This window comes from Oryctolagus cuniculus, chromosome 15 (genome assembly GCF_964237555.1).
Source record: "Oryctolagus cuniculus chromosome 15, mOryCun1.1, whole genome shotgun sequence".
In the NCBI taxonomy this organism is placed as follows: Eukaryota; Metazoa; Chordata; class Mammalia; order Lagomorpha; family Leporidae; genus Oryctolagus; species Oryctolagus cuniculus.
Window position 1 is genome coordinate 68,323,974 of NC_091446.1, and position 23,644 is coordinate 68,347,617.

Genomic DNA, 23,644 nt, shown 5'->3' on the forward strand with positions numbered 1-23,644 from the left:
TCTGTGATGATTTGCCTTTTGAATAAGTAAATCTTCAAAAAATATTTTTGCATGAAAATAAATTCATCTTTGCATTCCATTTCCCCAGGAACTTGTTGACGTCCCCTCCTCTGTGCAGGAGGAGAATCCCAGGAAGGGCCCCGGGGGTCCCCCGCTCCTCCAAAGGCTTCCTGTTGCTTTTGTTCCCAAGCCTTTCAGAAGCACATGGCCTTGATCCACAAGTGAGACACTACAGCTCTGCAAATTCTGTCCCCAAGAGTCCTGGGCTCACTGCAAACAAAATTAATAGCCTGCAAAGTCTAAATGGGCGATTACCATGTATAAAGCAGCCCATAAAACATCAGAGAGATTCATGTGTTTTCTCTGTCCTGATTTTCACTATAAATTTGCTTCATTTATGAATAGAAATATCTTCTTCGGCTACAGCCTGGGCACAAAGCTCATCTAAAGATGGAAACATCTGACTGGGTTGTCTGGAGCTGCCATTACCCCCAGAGTCCTCTGGTCAGTGGAAATCTGCCAAGAATGTTCTGGAAGCCCCTAAGTCCCTCCCCATCCCCTCATCCCCATCTCAGCAAATGCGTCCTGAGACCTGAGGAATGGAAGGCTTCCATGCTAGGTCTGGAGCAGTAGCCAAAACTATGGGCATGGTCCTTGCTCTAGGGTATTGCACTAGCAACAGGAAGGTGGACACAGGTATTCAACATGAGAAGTATGCAGGCAACACAGGGCAGGATGTTAGGTGTCGGAAAGGAGAGGTATTCAAGCTGTGAGGTGAGCACCAGGAGCAGCCACCAAGCACTGATAAGGGCGATGCTGGTGATGGAGAAGAGAAGGGAGCTAAGTGGAAGGCAGGACAAAGTGGTGGAGAGAGAGAGGACCTGCTGAGTAAGGAGAGCAGCCTGGGTGGAGCCCAGCTGTGTGCCACCATCATGAAGTCGCTGTGAGTGGCAAACACAAAGCGGGAAATGTCCAGGCGCAGACAGCCAATGTAAGACGCTGAAAGATTTTCTCCTACAGACTTTGTTTTTTAAGGATTTTCATGATAAGGATTTTATTCTTAGGACAATGGGGCAGCTGAAGAGATTTAAAAGAAGCGTTACCACGATCAGCAAAGCATTTCTGAAAGAGACTGCCAGCCACTGCTGGAAGAATGATGGGGAGGTAGAAACGTCCGCAGAGTTTCGGGGACACTGCTGTTGTCCACACAGGAAGTGATGGCGGCCTGAACCAGGTGGAAGGGAATGGACCACGGCGGTATCTAGGAGACAGGGCTGACTGGGCTGCTGTCTCCGCTTATGCAAAAAGAGCAGGGCAGGTAGGAGGCACACAACAGATCCTGGTGCTCAGCTGGCACAGCATCTGCAAAGCACTCTGAACCCGAGGTCATAACTGGAGACGGTCAATGGCCACCGTTGAGACCATGTCAAGTGACCACCTGGACAAGACAGCACAACACATGCAGCCCACATGGTGGTCTCCAGGCCAAACGGAAGCCCCAGCTTGCCAAAGGACAGCTGAGGCTGGACCTCCATCCTTCTACGTAATGCAGCTTCTGCTACGGCCTTGGGTTCAAAGTTCATCCTCCACAGGGTTGGCAGAGGGGCGTAACTCCCCGAGTCCTGCGCATCTCTTACGAGGGCTGAGTCAGCACTCATTCCGAAGCCCATCTCTCCCCACCTGCAGAAGCTTCTCCCCCCTGGAAGAAGTCCAAGGGCACTTCCAGCAGCCCACTCACACAGCAACCTTGCTTACACTCTGTTTGTAACCACAAGGTATGCTCTCTTCACTGGTGTCTAATAATTGCATGTTCCATAGTCCTAGTCCCCTATAGACTTTCAGCCGCTGGAGACAGGCACAGTGTCCCTGGCAATGCGGTACCATGGACGGGTACCTACTGACAGGGAACGCAATCGCTTCCCTTGAGAGAAGACCCTCTGGACTCAGAAAAGGCGGGGAGACCTAGTGGGACGATTACGATGTCTGATAACCAGCGAACGGGCTGTGCCATCTCCAGAGTCGCCCCGAAGTCCTGGCCAAGGCAGCTGCCACTCCCCGGAGCAGAGCAGAGCTGACAGCTTCACCGAGCATTTGATCCGAAAGTCCGTCCCCCAGCCCAACCTAGCCATGCGTTCTCACATACCACCCCCTGCAACCTGTTCATCCCACAAACCGGATGAAATGATTTCCATATTTGGGGCAGCATCACCGACAGTCCAGCCCTTTTTTAGGTCTCATCCACTAGGAAGGAAAGCCCGAGCTCTCTCACCCTCAAACATCAGCTTGGCTTACAGAAATGCATCCCCATTTCGTAATGCCGGCTGTGAGTCCAGGTAATTCCTCTAAGTGCACTATTAAATCCCAGCAGCTGTTCCAGATAACAGCTAAGAAGTCGGCTCCGGCTGCTGCCTTGTCAGAACCCAGGAAACAGAGCGAGCCAGCTGGCAGCTTCCCAGTGACAAGATGGGGCCGACGCAGCAGCCCCGGGGTGGGGGGGCGGTCCCCGTAAGTGGGAGTCTCTCCATCATCATCCATGTGCTTACCTGCCTTGAGTCCACTCTGATGTCTGAGGCTGGGGCCTCAAACCTTGGGGCCATATTCCCCTGAGATGCCCAGAGTTCTCCCTCAAAGGCCTGTGCAAAAACAACCCTGAATAAACACCGAGCACGCACTCACATTGCTGGTTCAAGGTGGCGTAGAGTGGCCTCAGGCCACACAGCTATAAGGCAGCAAAGTCAGGATTTGAACTCCAGTCCAGTGAATTCCAAAGCACCAATTGGCCCCATCCTACACAGTCCCTGACTTCTCTGAAAGCCACTCTATCTCCCTGGCCCAAAGGAACCTGACCATCTCAACAGTTTTCCCCAGCTGGGTCAACCACGTGCCACATGAGTGCATAAATACCCCTTTTGTCACACACACTGTGCTTCCTCTATGGATCCAACATCAGCATCTTTGCACCTGCTACTTTCCTTTGGAAGGATTTTTCCATGATGTAATGACAGAATCTGCAGCCAGCAAAGGGGATCACAGACACACATATACACACAAATCCACAAGCAGCTACCTCAGACAACACTCTCCAGATGTTTCTGTAACCCAGGTGCTTTGAGACCAGCTAGCACCTCCCTGACGGCAGAAAACAAGTGTGCATAAGGAATGTCCACCTAAAAGCAAAAGCTGTAGAAGCTAAGCCAGGCAAGGTATCTCATAAAAAGTCTAACTGCCATGTTCCTAACATGTAGCTTAAAGCCAGCCATCCCAGGTGCATAAGACTTTTCCTTCCTCCAGAGCCTCATCCCTGGTGTGAGTGCTGGGGTGGGGACCCCACCTATGCTGATTGTGCCTGGCAAGACTTTTCCAGAGTGTTGCATTCTCCAGGCCAAAGAATGCTTCCTCCTCACCACCTGCCTCCCCTCCAAGTGACTCAGCCAGCAGGTGCAGGGTGGGAGGGTGCTGCTGGGGGAGGGGAAGACACCCTCCCAGTTCTAGGTTCAAGGAACAGCCTCAGTCATGCAGAAAGTCAGGGACAAGAAGCCTAAGCAGAAATCAGGAGGCCAAGGTTCTAGGCCTGAAGAGAACAGTGAGGGTGGCCTGCGGTGGGCCCCCACCCCTTCTGCCCTGGCTCCTCCTCTGAGATCTGTAGGCTGAATGACAGCTGATGACTGCCGTGGAGCCAGTTGGCCAACTGCTCACCAGGCCAAGCAGGCCCCACCTTCCCTCTTCTTTTCCCTCCTGACAAAGCACATGAGGCTCTATGGGTTGGGAGCTGAATCATATCCCCGGAAGAGGCTGGCTTTGAGCTGGGTCTTCCTGGGTGGGTGAGAAGGCATACACAAAGTGAGCAACACAAGACGTGGAAGCAAGAATTTGCTTGGCAGCTTTGCAGGAATTCCTGGGGCTGATGGTTTCAACAGGATGCAACAGCTAAATTGGTCCCTAAAATACTGAAACTTTTTGTTCTGGTTGGTAAACAGCCACTGGGCAGCCCCCTTGGGTGCCCCTCCAGCTGCCCCTGCTGCTGCAGTTCCCCATCCCCCACCCTGAGCCCACCACCCCACAGCCGAAACATCAATGCCTGAGTTCTCCATCCAACAGGTGTCCCATGCCAACTCAGACACATTTACAGAGCATCCCCCTGTGGCCGGTACCATGTGAGGCAGTTATATGAACAATCTCCAATACCCATCACACTGACCATGGCCTGTCCAAAGCTGCTTGGCCTTCTGATGGAGAAGATGGGATTTGAACAGGGACAACCGCATCCAAGCCCAGTGCTCACTTCATAAAACCCCAGCAGCCCTGGCCCACGGACAGATCTGCTTTGGAGGCAGCAGGAGGAATCTGGCCCCGCTGCAAGGAAGATGGTTTGAAGATCAAGCATTGTTAGACAGTGGAACAAATGATTGTGGGAGCTTATGAAATCACCTTTTCCAGAGAGTTTCATAAACAAGAGGGATCAGGACAGGAGCAGAGGCAGAGGGATGGACGGGACAACCTAGAATGGCCCTGCCCAACCCCTGGACTCGGCACTCCCGTGTAAACAGGAAAGCTCACTTATTTGTAAAGCCCTAATGTAACTGCTCAGGGACTTGGGGGGCTTAAGTCTGAAGGCAAAGACATCACCTGCCTTTCCACTCTCCCCAACTCCAGCTCCTCACTTGAGATTTCTCTCTCCTGGCAGGGCTACCAAGCACGACCTTCTCAGCCACAGCCGCTGTGAGCTCAGAAACTTGGTGCTGGCAGAGTCTGCCCAAGGCTGATCTAAAAATGATTCTCAGGGCCTATTAGGAGCCCCAGGTTTCAGGGAACTAAAGGAATCGGCACAATGCACCCCCAGCCGCACTTTGCTAAGCCTGTGCAGTGACACCACCCCCTGTTTTCTCTCCTGGTAGACATGGTAGCTGGTCCCAGCGACCCCATCAAGGCTTAGCAGCGGAACCAGTACAGCCCAGAAGGAGCCTCAGCCAGCACCGGGAGCAGCCTGCCTGTGCTGTGGGCTGGTTTCCATGGCAATGAGTGCTCCTTCGTCTCTGTTTCTCGGCTCCAGGGAAGGACAAGGACACCCGAGAGGAGACGGTGGCAACTGGAGGAAGCAGTGACAGCAGGCTCCCTTCCCTCGAAGCCCAGGCAGCTGCTGCCCCACATAGCCACTGTTGCAGTGCTCAGTGACCTTGCCCAAGTCACGTCCCAGCTCTGGGCTCCGTGTCTACGTGGAGCAGGCAGAGCCAGGGAGGATCCAGTGCAGCAGCCACTCCAGCCACAGCGTCTCTGGAGCCAATGACTCGTCTGGCCAAGCTGGTCATTCGGAACGGCTTTGTCTGGACTTGCAGCCTTCACTGTCAGATACATAACAGGCACGGCTGTCCGTCTCACTGCAGGCTGTCTGCCTTCCTCAGGGACTAAGGGACTGACCCCCCCCCCCCAAAGTCAGGCTGCCTCCCTTCATTGAGGCCGTCTCAGGGGACCCAGAATACATTCTTAAGGGTGCTCAGGCTTCCTGGAAACACGTAGCTAGCTATGGCAGGTAAGGCAGAAGGCCACATGGTACCCACCCTCCTGCACCTGCCACTTGCCTCGCATCTCACCGACACCCTTGGGTTCAGCCTCCAATCCAGATGGGCGCTGCCTGCTAGGTGCCTGCCTGCTGGGGCTGCACAGGAGGAGGGACTCGGGGAAGCCACACACCTGAGCAGTGCTAGGGGAGGCCAGGGGTGTGGAGCGCAAAGCAAGGGAAAGCCAAGAGCAGACGCAGGCCGCTGTGGACTCCACAGCCCCTGGGGCATGGGGAAGTCATGGTAATTCTGACTGACTGGCAACGGTGGGCAGAGGGGTGTGGCGTGAGGGGAAGGTCGAGAGGAAACACACAGAGGCTGTCAGGAGCCAGAGTGACGGGGTGCTCCAGGGCTGCACTAGGGGAGAAGGCGGAGGTCTGAGGTTGGAGGTGTAAGCCCTGGGCCCAGTGCTGGTATTCGCGGGCCAGGCTTGTAGCTTAGGATCCCCATGAGCTCACTGGGACACTCATCTATTCCCATGGGAGGCATAAAGAAACATCAACTCAGAAGTGCAAGGAGACTGAAAACAGCTCATGGAAAAATGGAATGCAAAGATCCCATGAATTGTCCATGAATGCTTAGAAGCCTCCGCGTGCAGCAGCTTCACCCACCCACCAGGCTACTCCTTCCTGCAGTTCACCATCTTTCTAGGAAGCAAACTAAACTATCATGAAAAAATTACCCCTTAACTCTAAAACTGACACAGGACCAGCCTCCCAGCTGTCCTCCAAGCCCAGCATTCAGGGAGGGGCAACTTGGAATGGGACATGGGAGGAGGCTTCCTGTGGCTTATGAGCCTTCAGGACGTGCTGGCCTTGATGCCCCAGGCCCTGATGTCTCACCCCCCCGGACCCCCCCTGGTGGTGATAGCTCAGCTCTGGCCAGGAAAGGGTTAAACAGAGCATTCCCACTGCTTGGGTCAGGAGCTTCCCAATACTGTAGCACAGAGCTGGTCCAAACATAAGAAATCTGGTTAGCTCCCAACACAGGCAATCTCATTCATTAGCCCTGCACAGTGGTCTGGTGCATTAGTGGCCTGTGCAAGAAATGAATCATTAAACAATGAGTAATTAGGGCTCCTGATACCTGCAGGAGGAGCAATTCAATTCCCCTAAAGCCACCTAAGGGACAGACAGGACCTCCACAGCATTGCCCGTCCGTGTCTTCCAGTGATGTCTATTCTCAGTTTGGGTTTTAAACTTTTAAGACTCTTTGTATTTGTTTGAAAAGCAGAGCAAGAGTAAGAGATCTTCCTTCTGCTGGTTCACAAATGGCCGCAACAGCAGGGCTGGGCCAGACCAGAGCCGGGAGCCAGGAGCTCCATCCTGGTCTCCCATGTGGGCGCAGGGACCCAAGCACTTGGGCCATCATACACTGCTTTCCCAGGCACATTCGCAGGGAGCTAGATGGGAAGCAGAACAGCTAGGATTCAAACTGGCACTGTGAAACAGGACACTGGTGTCGGCTTCCCCCGCTGAGCTGCAAGGCCAGCCCCTCACACTGCTTTACCAGTGTAACTGCAGATGTAAAGGTCTTGGCTGCTAGACTAAGTCTTTGGGGCTGAACAATTCGCTCGGAGCACCAGGGAGGAAATGCTGGCCGTCAGAATTTCGGGAGCTCCCTCCCAAGGAGAGCCCCGGAGCAAGCAGCTGCTGGGACTCAGATACCCCAGGAGACCCAACCAGGGATTCTCTGAGTGCAGGAGCTGTGTTTTGCATCACCAGGGCCCAGCACAGTGTCTGGCACACCATAAGTTATGGGTAGAATGAATGAACGAGTGATTCAGTGAGAGTGAATTAACAGGTGGTTTTCATTGGTCAATAACTTTATCTAGGAGCCTGCTGCACACAGAATTTTACATCCCTTAATACAGCTATGCTTTGCGTTGGAGTTACAGGATTTGGAGGTTGAGAAGGAATCTGCACATAACCTAATCTGATGTTTTTTAAATTGCAGGGCACAACTCATTAGTGGATCATGAAATTAATTTCCTGAGACTTGACCATTATTTTATAAATGAAATAGAAATGAACTGGAATAGAATGGAATGCAGAACAACATAGACTACTTTAGAAAGGAAACTAGCAAAATGTATCCCATGCATATATACAGTAAGCCAAACTTGTAAGAAATGGGTATGTATGTATGAGATGTACAGTGCCTTAAGAAGACCAAGCCACAGACAAGTCCAAGCATTAGTCCACTGCTAGAACGGCCCTTGAGAGTCACATGGGGACAAGTGGTGTCCCAACTTTTTGGCCCCTCTTGTAACAGGAATTAAATTTCATCCACAAGCAGCCCGTTCTGTTTACTGTGGGAACTGGAGACAATCAGAGATGCTGTACAAAGAAATAGAAGTTTCCTAGACTGAAACAAATATCCTAAAGAAAATACCAGACTATTTAAAAATGTTTATGAAAAATGGAATCAAAAGTTTATGAATCTAGCATTATGCTTCTTGCATCACCAGCATCCCATAGGAGCACCAGTTTGAGTCCTGGCTGCTCCACTTAGGATCCAGCTCCTTTCTAAGGCACCTGGGAAAGCAGTGGAAGATGGCCGGAGTGCTTGGGCCCCTGTCACCCACATGGAGTTCTATGCTCTTAGCTTTGGCCTGGCCCAGGCCTAGCCTTTGTGACCATTTGGGGAGCAAACAAGGGGATGGAAGATCTCTCTTTCTCTGCCACTTTGCCTCTCAAATAAACAAATCTTTTAAAAAGATAAGTTTATTTTGTTGCAAAAATATTCTGAAAGCTATGCACATGAGAGGATCTCTAAAAATTCACTGAAAATGTAAATTATGAAAAAATTCACACTGCAAAACTATTTGCACCAAAATGAATGTATCTTTGAGTTCCATTTACCATGAACAGTTTGCAGAATGTGCCATTTCATGAAGCAGTACTTACTCTCATAGTGTGTAAGATACACTGTGATATTTTATTCTATTTCATATTTTATGATGTTGAGTGAGAACCCATGCACTTTGACCCCATACTGACACTGGGTGCACTAGACGGTGTCTACTTCTCTGAGAATGTCAGAGATGGGGGCAATGGAAGAATTCGACATGGAGCCCATTTCTTTCCATTGTGTTGTGCTGTGTGTTTGGTGCATGCAAAGCAAGATAACGGCTCCATGAGCTACAGTCCTACTGTTTGGGGCCCCACAAAGAAATGGTCACAGTTTCACTGTCCTGGGTAAGCTCATCAAGGAAAGACACTGTGAGTCTTGCACAGAGCACGTTAACAGCTATTACAGATTCACGATTATTCTTCGTTCTCTTGCTGATACAAACATAGCAGCCCTCATGTGTTTCCTCTTCGGGTTTGAAGGCAAAAGCAATTTGAAGACCAGGAGTTAGAAGCAAAGTTTGAATGGTGATCCTCAACCCCCCGCAACCCAACCCAACCCAACCCAACCCTACTTGGAAGAATTTGTCTTTGGAGAACCAACCTCATCAAATAAAGTAGAATCAATTTACTAGAGACATAATCCAACTGGCATAATTGTCCTGGCTGGGTTGCACCACAGCTGTTCACAGTGACATGGCTCATTAAATGATGAGGTCTTCATCACACTGTCCTTCACTGCACTGTAATTCTCCCCTCCCACACTATGGGAGGAGAGCCGCCTTCATTGGTCCACAAAGCAATCTATCACCAAAGGGATAAGCAAAGGCTTTATTTTTATGTGACACTCTATTAACCAGACAATATAAACTGCATCGATGGAAAAGCATTTTCCCCACTGGAGAATCTATCACCAGAACATTACACTAGACTGTGGGTTCCCTGTGGGAGTGACCACGCCCCTTCATCTTCATATTTCCAGTACCAGTAGCAAAGGGGCCCGCATTTGGTGGGTGCCGGATACGTATCTGTTGGATCAAGAGGAAAACATCACCGGAATGGGATTCCTCATGGTTTCATAAGAGCAATGCTTGGAAGTCTAGAAGCACCCTGGTTGCAATGAACATGTGGTGTATCATATTGTGCCTCCTTCCTTTCTGGTTTGTTAATTTTCCACTTGACTGCACCAAATTGCCCAAGTCTGCCTGAAAGCACACAGGACTCTCAAAATCGCCTCTGGCCGACGGAAGGTTCAACGACACCAATTTTGCTGTCTTCAAGCTCAGAAGCCCCGCTGGGTGGCAGAGGACCTCTGCCAATCTCAGGCTTCCTGGAAGATCCCATGGTTAAAAGAAGCCACCAGAAACTGGGCTGCTGAGAATAGCAATGACCTTGGATATTTTCTCAGGTGTGAGAAGCCAGCAATTTGGTTTACAAAGCATGGAAGAAAGACTCACTATGCAGCTGGAAGATTTATCAGCTTTCATAGTTTAGACCAATGCAACCTTGAGTGTGCCTCGAAACTGCCTGGAGGACTTATCCAAACACCACCGGCACCCTCACTGCCCCTCAACCTCTTTTCTGATTCAGGAATCTGCATCTCTAACACACACCAACCACTAGGGGATGCTGCTCCTCCAGGCACCCTGCTTTGAGAAGCACTGGTTTAGACTGCCTATGGAAGCAAGGTTCCAGAATCAAGGTACCACAGCTGGCTGTCTTGACGGCAGCCCTGCATGCACCAACCATGAAATCTCTGGAGGCAAGTCAATTCAACTCTCACTGCCCCAGAGCACCAGCCACCATCCTGTCAAAACATCTTTCCCATGCGTGTCATGGTGAAGACCAAAGAACATCCATGGCTTAGGTGGGGGTGCGTTGGCTTCATTAAAAAGGAAGAAAGGCAGCAGGTCAGGGATGCCAGACATCATCCTTGTTCCAGCTGTGCCACCGCCAAGCCGCTGTGTGACCCTGGGTAAGTGACTTCACCTCTCTGGGTTCACATTGTGATGAAGAAAATGAGAATGCTGAACTTTCCATCCTGGGTTGAGGGTGCCTTCGAGTTAGAACCTTTCAAGGCTCCTTGCCATTGGCCACACAACATCTATGAGCACAACTTCCCCACACGCCCCTTATCACTTGAGACTCCCACGTCAGCTCCAGCAGAGTAACTCAAGACCACCTTGGAAACACAGCCTGGATCCTTTGCCCTGGAGGGTCCCCTCTCCCTGGGCTGCTGGTGACCCCCACCCCCCATCTGATTCTACTCACTTAGTCTAAGGGGCTACTTCCACAGCAGCTCACCCTGGGATCTTTCTTGCTGAAATCCTACTGCATCCAACCAATATTTATTTTCCCACTTTTCATCGGCACGCCAGCTCCCCTCCATGCCTCTCATTGATATTCTTTTGTTGTTGCATTCTAGACTGGAAGACAAGCAGGATTCATCAATGTGTTTAGAGAGGACAACAGCAGTCTCCCTGTGAGTGCTCTGTCTCAGTGGGTACTGAAGAATGAGTAGGGGAGAGAGTCCACACTCTCAGCGGAAGATGAGGGTCTGGAATGTATTTTTACAATCAAGCTGGGACAGGAGGTTCTCAGGAGGAGGAATGAAGCCCAAATTCCAAACCAAAGATGCACAACCCATTTTTCTCATTATGTTTTCATCAGTCCCGTCGCAGCTCGCTGCACTAGCTTTCTAACGGCTGATGACAGGGAAAGCGCTCTTGTTGGCACAAGGCTGCTGTATATTTTTATCAGATGCCGGCGAAATCTCCCCAGCAGGGAAGATAAATTCGAGGTGATATTAATAAACCTCTGAATGCAGTGATCAGATCTGGCTGGCACTCTTGATGATCCCATCAGCAGTGAGCCATTCTCAGCCTGGGGAGACCAGAAGTTCACGGCTGAAGGCTGCAGACTCCTTGCTCAGCTCCTTGGAGAATCTTGAGCCACACCCCAGACCTGCGCTCCACCAGGTGCCAGATGAGACAGGAGCTATTGAAAGAAGGGCATTGGCACCGAAGCCATACGTAGATGTTACCCGTTCTTGTGTTGTAGACAGAAAATGCTCCACGTCTTGCAGCACTCATCCTATGTCCATCACAGGCTCTGAGGGGGAGGCACTATTTTTAGGTGAGGCCATCCCAGCTTAGGGAGGTTATCACTAGCAATATCAGCCTCAGCTTTGCGTTGGCTGACATTAAGAGCTTTGCATAAAACTGCTTAGGAACTTCCCTGCGTCTTCACCTTTCATTTCCCACAAGCCTATCGGTCAAGCACTATTACCCCACAGTACAGAGCAGGAAATTGAGGCTTACATGAAACATGTGGCTCAAAGTCACACACAGGGCCAGTGCCGCGGCTCAATAGGCTAGTCCTCTGCCTGCGGCGCCGGTACACCGGGTTCTAGTCCCGGTTGCCCCTCTTCCAGGTCAGCTCTCTGCTGTGGCCAGGGAGTGCAGTGGAGGGTGGCCCAAGTGCTTGGGCCCTGCACTCCATGGGAGACCAGGAGAAGCACCTGACTCCTGGCTTTGGATCAGCGTGATGCGCCGGCCGTGGCGGCCATTGGAGGGTGAACCAACGGCAAAAGGAAGACCTTTCTCTTTGTCTCTCTCTCTCTCACTGTCCACTCTGCCTGTCAAAAAAAAAAAAAAAAAAAAAAAGTCACACACAGGCTGCAGGGCTGGTGGTGGAATCCACGTCTGTTGGATCCTGCAGCTCACGCTGCCACAGGCATCTCCTGTTGCAGGGGCTGATGGGGCAAGACTGGAGGGGATGCTCGGATTTCTGTTGGACCACCCAGCTCTCCACACTGTGAACACAGTTCACCTGCCATCTGCCTTCCCACCTGCGCTGCTCACCTTGTTGTTACTGTTACTAAAATACCCGAGAGGAGCCACTTAGGAGGAAGAAGGCTTTCCTTGGCCGACAGCTGGGAGGTTCACAGTCCCAGACTGGGCAGCCCCCTTAGTCCGGCATCTGCTGGAGGCCGGCCTTGGCAGAGCATGTGTGGAGGACCGCCGACATGGTGAGGCAGGGGGCACACGTTCTTTCTCTACCCTCCACCCTGTCATTGCAAAGCTGTCATGCTCAGTTATGGGCTCCACCTTCACAACTAGCCCAATCCAATCACTTCCCAAAGACCTCACCTTCAGATACCATCACTGGATCAAGCCTCTGCCCCAGTCCGTTAGCTATTAGCACTAATCCATCAACGATAAGACTTTGGGGGTATAAACCATGTATGAGTTTGGGGAGCCAAGTCCTGCCCAATCCATAGCACCATACAGAAGCTTCTTGCAGTCCCGGACACATCTCACTGGAGGCTGCAGCCCCAGCTCTTGGCATAGGGCCTGGCACCTGGCAGGCGCTCCTTAAACATCTGATAAAGAAGTGAATTAATGGGCCATCCCTGCTCAAGTCCTGGAAGGCTTTGTGAAAGTGTCCCCACTCCTCTGCTTTGTGGGAGCTAAAATTAGGCACAGGACAAGATGAAGTGAAGTCACCCAAGAGAGTTAAGCAAGGAAGTGGAGACACTAAAGGAAAAAAAGTATCAGTAAATGCCATGGACAAGAGAACAGGGCACCAAGGTGTCCATCTGCACAGGTAGTCATGGTAACCGCACACACTTCCCTGTCCTCACGCACCAGGCACACTGCCAAGTCCTCAAGTCCTTGACAGATACGAGCCTACCTCATCATCAGAACAGCCCATTTTACAGATAGCAGAAGTGAGGCACAGAGAGTGACATACTCTCCCAAGGCCCCACAGGTGATGAGTGGCAGAGCTGGGATTCCAACTGACACCATCAAGCATCTGCCCTCCATCTGTCCACTCACAGCCTCCTGGGCCTGGCCTAGTGGCTGCCACCAGGTGCCCCCAAGAGCAAGACGGCCCAGAATTCATGGGGGGACTGGGGGAGGCTCTCCCAGGACAGAGAGCACTCCTGGAGAGTCCTCCATGCCAGGCCTCAAACTCTGGCTGAAAGGAAAGAGTTCCAAAAAGGCAGCAGCTGGGAGTGAAATTCAGAGTAATTAACATGTTTATCCATCACAGCAGAAGTGCTCCCTAGAGAATTCAAGTGTCACTGCACTGTGCCTTTAACTGAGGAATGCTTCTCCTGTGTCTTGCCTTCAAGGACTAAGGGCGGGGATTTGACAAAAAAAGGAGGGAGCAGAGTCGCTGCCTGGACCAAGCAGAGAGTCGGTGCTGAGACTGTCCCCAAGGATAGCAGGCAATGGAAATGTGGGTGGTGCGGGTCAGCTTTCAGAGCCCCAAGATTTGGAGCAAAGAGCCTGCAGCACCTAAGATAACAGAGTCAGAGGGAGACTCTGAACCCAGGGCAGGGTCGTTCCTGCTGCACCCCTGACTGGCTCCGTCACCATGGCAAGAGACATCTGCAGCTGGGGACAAGATTAGTCTTTGGCTGGGTTTCCCCTAAAAGCAGACCCGCAGGCCAGGAGCTCGGTGCAAGCCATTTACTTGGGGGATGACCTAGGGAAAGTCCAACAGGGGTCAAGAAGACAGACAAGGAAGCAGGAAGCCAGGGATGGTGTGTGGGTGGCGGGGTACTTCCCGCTGTGGGTGATGGGGACTCAGGCCTGCTGTGGGCCTTTAAGGAGTGGTGCGGATCATGGAGGGGGGTCTCCCTGAGGATGAGAAAGGGCAGGGGCCATCTGTCCAACAGCCCACCTGTCATGGGGTGGAGGGTCACTGCAAGAGGGTAACTGCGTGGCGCTTCCAGCCTCACGGAGACAGAGAGCACCTTCGGGACACAGGTCACCCTCTGTGTGGAATGCATGGTGGCCAGGCTCAGAGGACATCTTCAGGTGACCCCTGGGACTGGCTGCAGGGGTGGGCGGGGCATCTGGGATCACCTGCTCCAGGCAGGGGAAGGACCTGGTGCCTGGTAACAAGGGAAGACCCACCCTAGGCGCCATTTGCTGTCCTGATGGCAACTGTGGTGATTATTGCCCTCAGGAGGACCAGAAGGAAAACAGGAACCATTCCAAGGAAAATGAAGGTAACAGCTGATGGAACTCCCGTCCTTGCCCAGTGGCTCTTCCCCTACCTGCCTGGCTGCTGCCGGCAATGCCTGGAGCAGGGTCCTGCTGAGGACAGAGCCGCCTCCCCCAGTGTGTGCCAGAGGTCGTGGAGGCTAACATTCAGTCCATGCAGGGCTTGCTGCCCTCCTCAAGTGCCCGTGGGTGGGCTTGGGGTCCTGGAAGTCAGAGGCCAGTCCCAGAATAAAACTGCACGCAACATGGTGACACGTGATGAGAGAACGCACCTCCCATCACGTAAGGATGTCTACACTCCATCCGTCTCCCTGGCACTGCCCGAGACACTAGGGGCACATGCAGTGGAGGAGAAGGTGGGATGGGCAGAGGAGGGAGGAGGCCACGAGTGGATGGAGGAGCACCCATGTGCACTCCTGTCTACCCATAACCTTTCTGCATGATTAAGGCTGTCCTCACATCTGGCCAGCCACACTTCCAACAGGAGCCTGTGTTCCCACCTCTTCCATCCACGTGCTGAAACCACACACCAGTATGCAGGGGTTGTCTATGTCCGGAGGTACCAGGAGCTTCACTAATTCACAGCAGCCCTGGGAGGCTTCTCAGAGGTTTGACAGGGCACACAGAGAGGCAGCAGTTTGCCCACAGTCCCACAGCTAGGACGGAGTGGAGCAGGTGCATATCCACACCACGCCCTCCACCCCGACCCCTGTCGGCCAGCTTCCAAGACTTGGCCCTACCAGAGGCCTCAGGCCCTTGGTGAGTACCCCATCACTGGTGGCCTGACACTTGCAACCACGTGGCCCCGAGGCCCCCAAAGACACCATTTACTCCTATCTTACAGCCTAACTGCGTGTTTTATCTCCTGCTAATATTTGCCCTCCCTGAAGAGTGAGACCACATTGTCCATTTCCAGGAATTACCAGGACATCATAAATACAGTGCTCCCCCCTTATCCTTGGGGGATACGTCCCAAGACTCCAGTGAGTCCCTGAAACCATGGAAAGTACCAACCCCTATTCTTGTCTACATTACATTTTTTCCTTATCCATTCATACCTACGATAAAAGTGGTCCCCCCTTAGCTACAACTGAAACTGTGGAGCGTGCAGTTGTAGCTAAGGGGGGATCACTGCACTGCACAGGAACACTGTGAACACCCAGTGCTTCTCTTGGGCATCGGCACCATGAGAGCAGAGACCTGCATTTGTCTATGCTCGGCTGTCTCTCCAGGTGTGGTAGAGGCCTGGGGGGAAGCCCTGCAGATGAAGGACCCAGCCATGTGTGTCTTTAGGTGCTCATTAGATGCGAGGCACCACCTCTTTGATGACTGTGGATGAGAGAGGGCACAAAGGCAGGAATACACAAATGAGTGAAGGAGTGAGTGCTGACAAGGGAAGGCAGACTCCAAGGCCAGCGCCATGACTGTCATGTGCATGCCCGCTCCTCACTCATCTCAGGCTTGAAGGCTCCCGTCTTCCATTCCCCCTCCAGCTCCTGGTCCAGCGTCTCCCCGCTGCTGCTCACATCTGTGTATCAGTGGTGCCACTTTGCAAGGGCTAACTGCTCCCCAGCATGGATGAGGAGGGTCCAGGAAGCTTCTCTGCTCCCACCATGAGCGCACTCTGAGTCTGTTTCCTTCAGCAGGTTCAGACATCAAGGGCGGATGCAAAATTGAGAGAGTTGCTGTGCTGAGCCCTGAGTGTCCCGGCCGACTCCACACCCTCCCCTGACTGCTGGGCCTCGGCAAGACAAAGACGTAGAAAGACATTCGCTCATTCATTCTCCTGCAAACATGGCTCAAGCCACTGAGAACACATGCATCCAGAGCAGTTCTGGGCTCTGCAGTGGACACACATCTGAACGATAACCAGTCCTGGGCCTTGAGGAATGTGTGATCCAAGAGGCAAAAGAACTGCAGTCTCTGGCACACCCAGATCTTGGGGCCATGTGCACAGCCTCTTGGTTTGCCCTGAGTGATTTGCACCCTGAACAAAGCACTTCTTGAGGACACCCATCACCACACCACCCAGTGTTCCCAGACACAGGTGTTAAGGGCCAACACAGCCTGCGAAAGACTCCCCAGGTGAGGTGGAGAAGGGCGTGAAGTCATCCACCTCACTGCAGATGGCTCTCAGGCTCTGGGTCCACCTAGACCTCTAGACCAAGACACAACCAAGCACATTCTTCCTTGACCATGCCTCAAGCAGCCCCTCTAGGCACAAACATGTCCCTAAACATCTTGACCCTTGCCTTCCTGCAGAAGTGCACTTCACCTTTCGTGGAAGTCATGAGGGGTATTCACACACACATACCCACTCCTTTGTCTGGGACACTGGTCTCCTTTGATGTTAAGTGTGGTCAAGTGGTTTTCTCTAGCCAGTGTGATATGTGGACTTTCTCATACAGACTCTTAGCCAGAGCACTGCCCCTGCCTCCAGCCAGGACAACATGGGAAGCAGGTGCAGTGCAGGACCCAATTACTTGAGCGATCATCTGTTGTCTCCCAGGGTGTGCCATTAGCAGCAAGCTGGAATTGAGGGCAGAGCTGGGACTTGAACTCATGCACTCTGATATGGGCTGCAGATATTCCAAGTGGCATCTTAATTGCTAGGCCAAGCGTCTGCTCCATCATTAACCTTTTTTTTTTTTTAATTTTTATGCATTCAATAGGCAGAGACAGAAAGTGAGAAATAGAGAGACAGGGAACACACACTTCCGTTCACTGGTTCACTCCTCAAACGCTGCAATGGCTGCGTCTGAGCTGAGCCCAGCACCAGAAGCTAAGAACTTGATACAAGTCCCCCACGTTGAGTGGCCAGAACCTAATTACTTGAGTCATCACTGTTGCCTTGCAGTTGGAATTCACAGGAAGCTGGAGTCAGGAGCCAGACTGAGTTGGGAATCAAATCCATGCACTCTGATATGGGACACAGGTAGCTGAACTACCATGCTAAATGTCCTATTTTTATCAACATTTTTTCTAAACAAAATGGTGAAATTGTGGAGATAGAAGCTTCAACTTGTACCAAAAAAAAAAAAAATGTGCTCTGGTGCATGCTACAGAATGATGGGCATCCATACAGTGAGGACCTGGGAAACAACAGAGATGATATGGACATGAGATGCTGAGACCTTCACCAGGCTTCTCTGCAAGGAAGGAGACAGTCACTGAGAACCTCACTGGAATGTGGCTCCGGATGCCAAAGCCCAGGGGGAGACCCCAGGTAGAAGGAACCCCCACAGCACTCGGTGGTCTGTCATCCTGCATCAGACTCTTCTCGCCATACAAGCGTCAACAGCTGGGCAGGGCTGCCCACTGCAGCCTTCCCCGGCCCTGCCCCCAGGCAGAGATGCACAGGGGTAGACATCTCCTGATCTGAACACTGCCCCACTTCTCTCTCCTTTTTTCTTTTTAATTTTTATGTATTCATTTAATTTTATTTGAAAGGCAGAGAGACAGAGACAGAGAGATAAAGAAAGATGTCTTTCATCTGCTGTTTCACTCCTCAAATGGCCACGGCAGCCAGGCTGAAGCCAGGAGCCTGGAACTCAATTCAGTTCTCCCCTGTGGGTGGCAAGGACCCAGGTACTTTCTCCCTCCCAGGACGCACATTAGCAGGACAATGGAATAGGTGCAGACATGGACCTTGGCACTGGAACCCAGAATGTGCGCATGTTAAGTGGTATTTGGAACCCTTGGCAAAACTCCTGGCCCCTTCTCCTACTTTCACACCTGCCAGCCCTACCACACATGAGGCTGGCAGGAAGATCGCTTGACCTACACCAGGATCCTATGGAAAGTTCCTGGGCAATGGAATTGCAAGATAAGTTTATGTCAGCACAAAACATTTTGAAATCCATGCATACTTTTTTCATAATAGGCATTTTCCACCAACTTGTTGAAGATTCCTCACCTGCAGAGATTTTGAAATCATATATGACATCACTCCAGCCTGAATGCTGTTGTAAAACATCCAGAAATCTTGCATTCAACACAAAAGAAATCAGCCCCCCAAGACCTTTACGACACACCAAGACCAGGCCTCACAGCTGGCCCCTCCAGGGCATAGCACTCTATGGCTGGCCAGCTCTTCCACTGAAGTACCCTTCTCGTGGGCATCTCCAGACCCTCTTCTGGGCAGTTCAGCTCCCCATTTCACATCCTGCATCAAAACCTATCTGACTTGTGTCCATTCTTCCTAAGGAAATTTCAGATCCACGCCACTAATGGCTGTCTATTTGGTCCTCCCTAGCGAAGACATTTATATCTAAGTAAGCCACTTCTGGGGATGACGCACCTTTAATGTAAAGACATGTGTAACTCCTGGTGTAGTTCTGCAGTGACAGCCAGTGCATCCCTCCACAGTCCCTTGTCCCACATGTCATTTAAATGCCACAGGCAGAAAGAAAGCCTCCCAGCCCCAACTTCAAAAAGAACATCTAAGTATCCATTCTCAAGTAAGTGAGCTTTGCTGTGGCCAGAGGAGAAAGGGTCCAACCCGAAACCTGCTGAGTGATTTCATTTCCCTAAAGGGGAATCTAATTCCCCTCCAGACAGAGCGTGGCTCCAAGCTGTCTTGAGGATATTGTTAGTGAAAACAGACACAGTCTGCAGCGTGTTATTAATCAATTAATTCTCAGCTAGCTTTGTCCCAAGTCATCCAGCAAACAGAACAAGAGATTTCAAGCTCTGTGCATTCAAATTAATATTTTTAAATGGCATGAGCGTGTAATTAGTACATTTGAAGAACACATCCACACCAGATTAGGCAGTGGAGTTGTTTTTTTCCCCCCTGTCCATATGTCTCTATTTTTAATTCTTTTCTAGGATGAAGACAATAGTCCTAAGTTTTTGTTTTGTTTTTTTTTTTTTTCTTCTGCTGCTCAAAATAACCACATCCTTTCTGCTTCACTAAATCATTACCACAGCTTGAAACGGTTCCTAGAAAGTTCTAGTTCCATTCAGTTTTTAGGAGGAAAAATAACCCAGAATTGCCAAGATTGCCAAAATCCAGAAGTTTCCACCACAAGGAAGCCGGCTTTAGGATAATATCACTGCATTCATCAGGATAGGCAAGGTTACGCTGCAGTAACACATGAGCCCCCAAATGCCCAAGGCAACATTTCATCATTTCTTACTCACTCATGCAAAGTCACTTCAGGTCTGGTTGCTCTCCAAGGTAGCTTCTTTCTAAAAGCTGACTCAGGGATCGAGGCTAATTCTACCATCTCAACACATGACCTCCATCATTTCCAAGACACAGAGAAGCAGGCAGGGGTGTGTCACTGACTCCAGCTGGAAGTGGCACCTGTCATGTCTGCTTATAATCCACACAGCTGCAAGGAGCTTTGGAAGTGCAGGAGAGTCCATGGTTGTTTGCTAGGTTTTATGTGTTTCTCCTACTGCGTATCACTTTGCAGTGTTTAGATTCTATGATGCTGCTACTCTACTTAGCAACTCTTGAATTCTAGCCCTGAATGTTTATGCCCTAAGTCCATCATCAAAGCATCACATGGAGTAAAGAGGGGATTCAGAACACCAGATGTGTGGTGCAGATTTGTCTACCAGACTCTGAAAGTTTGCATTCTTCCATTTATCTTTGGATAATCCAGGAGGGTCAGATGGAATTACTTCCTGTGCTTTGGGAAGAGAAGAGTGGAACAAGGGAGGCAGCCACCTTGAGGTGTTTTTATTTTATTTTGACAGAGTTAGACAGTGAGAGAGAGAGACAGAGAGAAAGGTCTTCCTTCCATTGGTTCACCCCACAAATGGCCGCTATGGCTGGAACTACGCCGATCCGAAGCCAGGAGCCAGGTGCTTCCTCCTGGTCTCCCATGCAGGTGCAGGGACCCAAGCACCTGGGCCATCCTCCATTACCCTCCCAGGCCACAGCAGAGAGCTGGACTGGAAGAGGAGCAACTGGGACCAGAACCCGGCTGCCATATGGGATGCCGGTGCTGCAGGTGGAGGATTAACCGAGCAAGCCACGGCGCCGGCCCCTCACCTTGAGTTTTTGACAACCGTTTGCTCTTCAGAAGCAGAATGAGAATGAGAGTTGTTGAGTGAGAACGGCAGTGGGGATTGGCCAAGAGTGCTCACGCTGGGAGAATCTCACTGCAAATGTTCCTCTGCCCGGACGCTGAGAGACAAACCAGATCATTGTTCACAAACATTGGAAGGAGGATGTTTTGAAAAGGACACAGATTCTATAAATTCTCATTCAGCCAGTCTAAGCTTGAGCCCATGTATGGACACTCTAGCAAGTCCTACCAGGTAATCCTGATGAATAACCACATCTTGCAACTATTGCACTCCAGGAAAACCCAAGGACTTCATTATTTGTGGCACCTTGAAGGAGTTTACCACTGGGGATAGACTGACCCAGTATCAAAATGAGAATCAAGACCAAGTATTTGGCTGGGACCACACCTAGATCAGATTTCATAACCTCATGTAAACTCTATTCCAACACAAAGCTGCCCCCTTCAAAATGGGGATTATGAAGGGGAATATGTGTTGCCTAGCAATGAACACATTGGTTAAGATGTGTGCATTCCACATCCGAGTACCTAGGTTCAAAAGTCCTGACTCCACTCCCAATCCCAGATTCCTGCCAATGCACACCTGAGAGGCAGCAGCGATAGTTCAAGTGACTGGGCCCCTGACACCCACATGGGAGGCTTGGATTGAGTTCCTGGCTTGAGGCTTCGGGCTGGTCAAGCACCAGCCATTGTGGGCATTTGTGGAGTGAAACAGAGGCTAAAAGGGATAAAAGCACTCTATCTCTGTGATTCTCTCCCTACTTCTCAAATAAAAAGATTTTGAAATGAAAAAGCAAATGTGACCTTGGCATTCTCATAGACTGTTCTATGCACACTTGTACATCAGCTTCTAGTGGAAATAGATACATTCCATCAGCTGAGCAGACCCAAGGACTCCCAGTAGTATCCCAACAGTAGGGCAAAGCTGACACAGCAATTGTACAAATGGTCCCCTTGTTTGAAAACTAAGATATGCAAAAGTGACAAGTGGAACTTGCCAAAAAGATGTCTGTGGCCATGCAAGAGTGGGAGTGCAGTGGAGCACAAATTCCAAGGAGCCAAGCCTCTCTCATTAGTCAGCCTTTGCCTTCCCATTCCATGCCAACTTGGAAACCCAGCTGGAAGGTAGAGAGGTGCACGGATAGGGCACAGAGGAACAGGGATTAGCTTTGGATCTGGGGTTTTTCTTCTGTCTCCATCTCAGCTATGGCCAGTTCCATCTCTTTGCAAGAACATTAGTTTTATTACATTTATCTGCTGAGCTGTGGGACAAGTGATGCCAATATGCAGACAGTGGGAGAGCTGAGTGCCCATTCAGTGATTAAAGTTACATAATGTATGGTAAATACATTCACAATATTCACACGTGTTTTTCACGTCTCTCTCCTGCCTCACCTACCACTGTAGACCTTAGAGGTCAAGTTTCATGTCAGGCTTGTAGGATCTCCCTCCCACCATCAAGGGAAGTGCTCGGGATAAACAGATTCAGGGTTAGTGCTGCTCTGGAGATTGAAGTGGCAAGAGAGCCATCCGTAGTCTGGCGGTCATGGCTAAGGCCAGTCCAGAAGCACTTTCTGGAGTAAAAAAATCCCACGAACTTCTAAATTGTCCTGTGCTAGATATTGGGATCCTGGATTACCCAATCCAGTTGGTGAGAGCCAAGAGGGCAGGATGCGACATTTTCTCCAAGGACTGTGGGGGCGGAATGGGCACTGAAGCAAAATCAGTGTTTCCTCCTTCTTCAGAACACACTACTCCACCACAAACTGCTGCGGGCTCTGGGTGGACACAGGCAGCTCTCCAGATTCCCCCGTGCCACCTGCAGCAGTGACGTGGCCACTCCACAGTCAGGTAGTTAGAGCTTCTGCCTTGGCTCTGCTAACTCCTCATGGAGGAAATTCTTAAACTCTTCCTTCCAAGTTTTATCCTCTATGTAGTGGGACAATCAGACCCATCCCTGGTGGGGTACCCTGGTGAGAATTAAATTATGTTATGCAATTAAAGCACACAGTACTGGCACATCATCAGCATCCAAGAACTCTTAGCTTCCTCACCCAGAATGGCACTTTTCTTGTCCATCCCACCCAGCCACCATGAGATGACAAGACAACAAAAGCCCCATGCATGCTAAAATCCTTGTTCAGCATGGAAATTTGTGTCATGTTCTCAGCATTCCTGGATGTGCATATCAGAAGTTCAATCCACGCTCCTTCCTGCCTACAAGTGACTTTTGCTGGTAGCTGGAAAGCCAGGCCAGGGCAGAGGCAACAGAAGAAACTCAAGGAATCCCATTAAAAAGAACATTTCCAAGCACCCAGGGCTGCAACTTTAGAAGCATCTAAAAATGAGTGAGAGAGTTCTTGTGAATAATCAGGATGGCACCTGTGTGAGTGTGCATGTGTGTGTGTGTGTGTGTGTGAGAGAGAGAGAGAGAGAGAGAGAGAGAAGGAGGAGGATAAGGAGGAGGAAGCAAGAGAAAGAAGAAGAGAGGAAGAGGAGGGAGGGAGAGAAGAAGGAGGGAGGGGAAGAGGAGGGAGGGGAGCAGGAGGAGGGAGGGAGAGAAGAGGAGAGGCAGACATTGACTGAACTGACTAGGAGCTTTGCCTTCATTACCATGTTGATTGGAACTGTGGAAACTGCAGGCTGGCCAGACCACCGAGGAGGAAAGATGATAGGAAAACAGAAGGCAACTCGGGCTGCAAGTGCCTCATTGTTGCAGCGCAGTAAATGGATTCACCCTTTTGCTAAATGTCAAGTTAATATTTCTCTTGGCACCAGCTGCGTCTCTCCCCTCCTTCCTGGCCACGGCGAGCCAGGGTTCCCGGAAGCACGCCCTGCGGCAGCCTCTCAGCCTCAGCTCTGGGAACTGAGAAGAGCAGGTGTGCCTGGCAAATACCACAGTGGAAGCAGAGTGGAGGCAGCCTTCATGGGGAGCAATGGGCTTTAACAGGCCCCACGCTCTGGCTCTAGGGACAACAGGGCTTTGGGCTGAAGCTTGGGCAGCTGATCAAGCCAGAGGTGGCCTTCACAGAAGTTCCCCCAGCTCTGCTCACAGGCTGAGAACAGGCAGGCGTGGAGGGAAGATGACCTAGAAGGGCAATGACCAGCTGGCTTCAAATGCATCTGCCACGAGGGCCCTGGGGGACCTCTTCATCCCTGACATCAGTGAGTCC

At 50.9% G+C, this 23,644-nt stretch overlaps 1 protein-coding gene across 29 annotated transcripts in view; it reads right to left on the minus strand.

The window, feature by feature from the left end:
• Nucleotides 1-23,644, minus strand: part of KCNMA1 (potassium calcium-activated channel subfamily M alpha 1) — a 781,282-nt gene that overhangs the window by 454,688 nt on the left and 302,950 nt on the right. The window contains exon 3 of one of the 29 annotated variants that reach the window (XM_070056988.1): nucleotides 1-23,644. This exon is cut by the window's right edge and continues 54,227 nt beyond it. The gene's annotated coding sequence lies outside the window, so the exon portion shown is untranslated. 29 annotated transcript variants of the gene reach the window in all.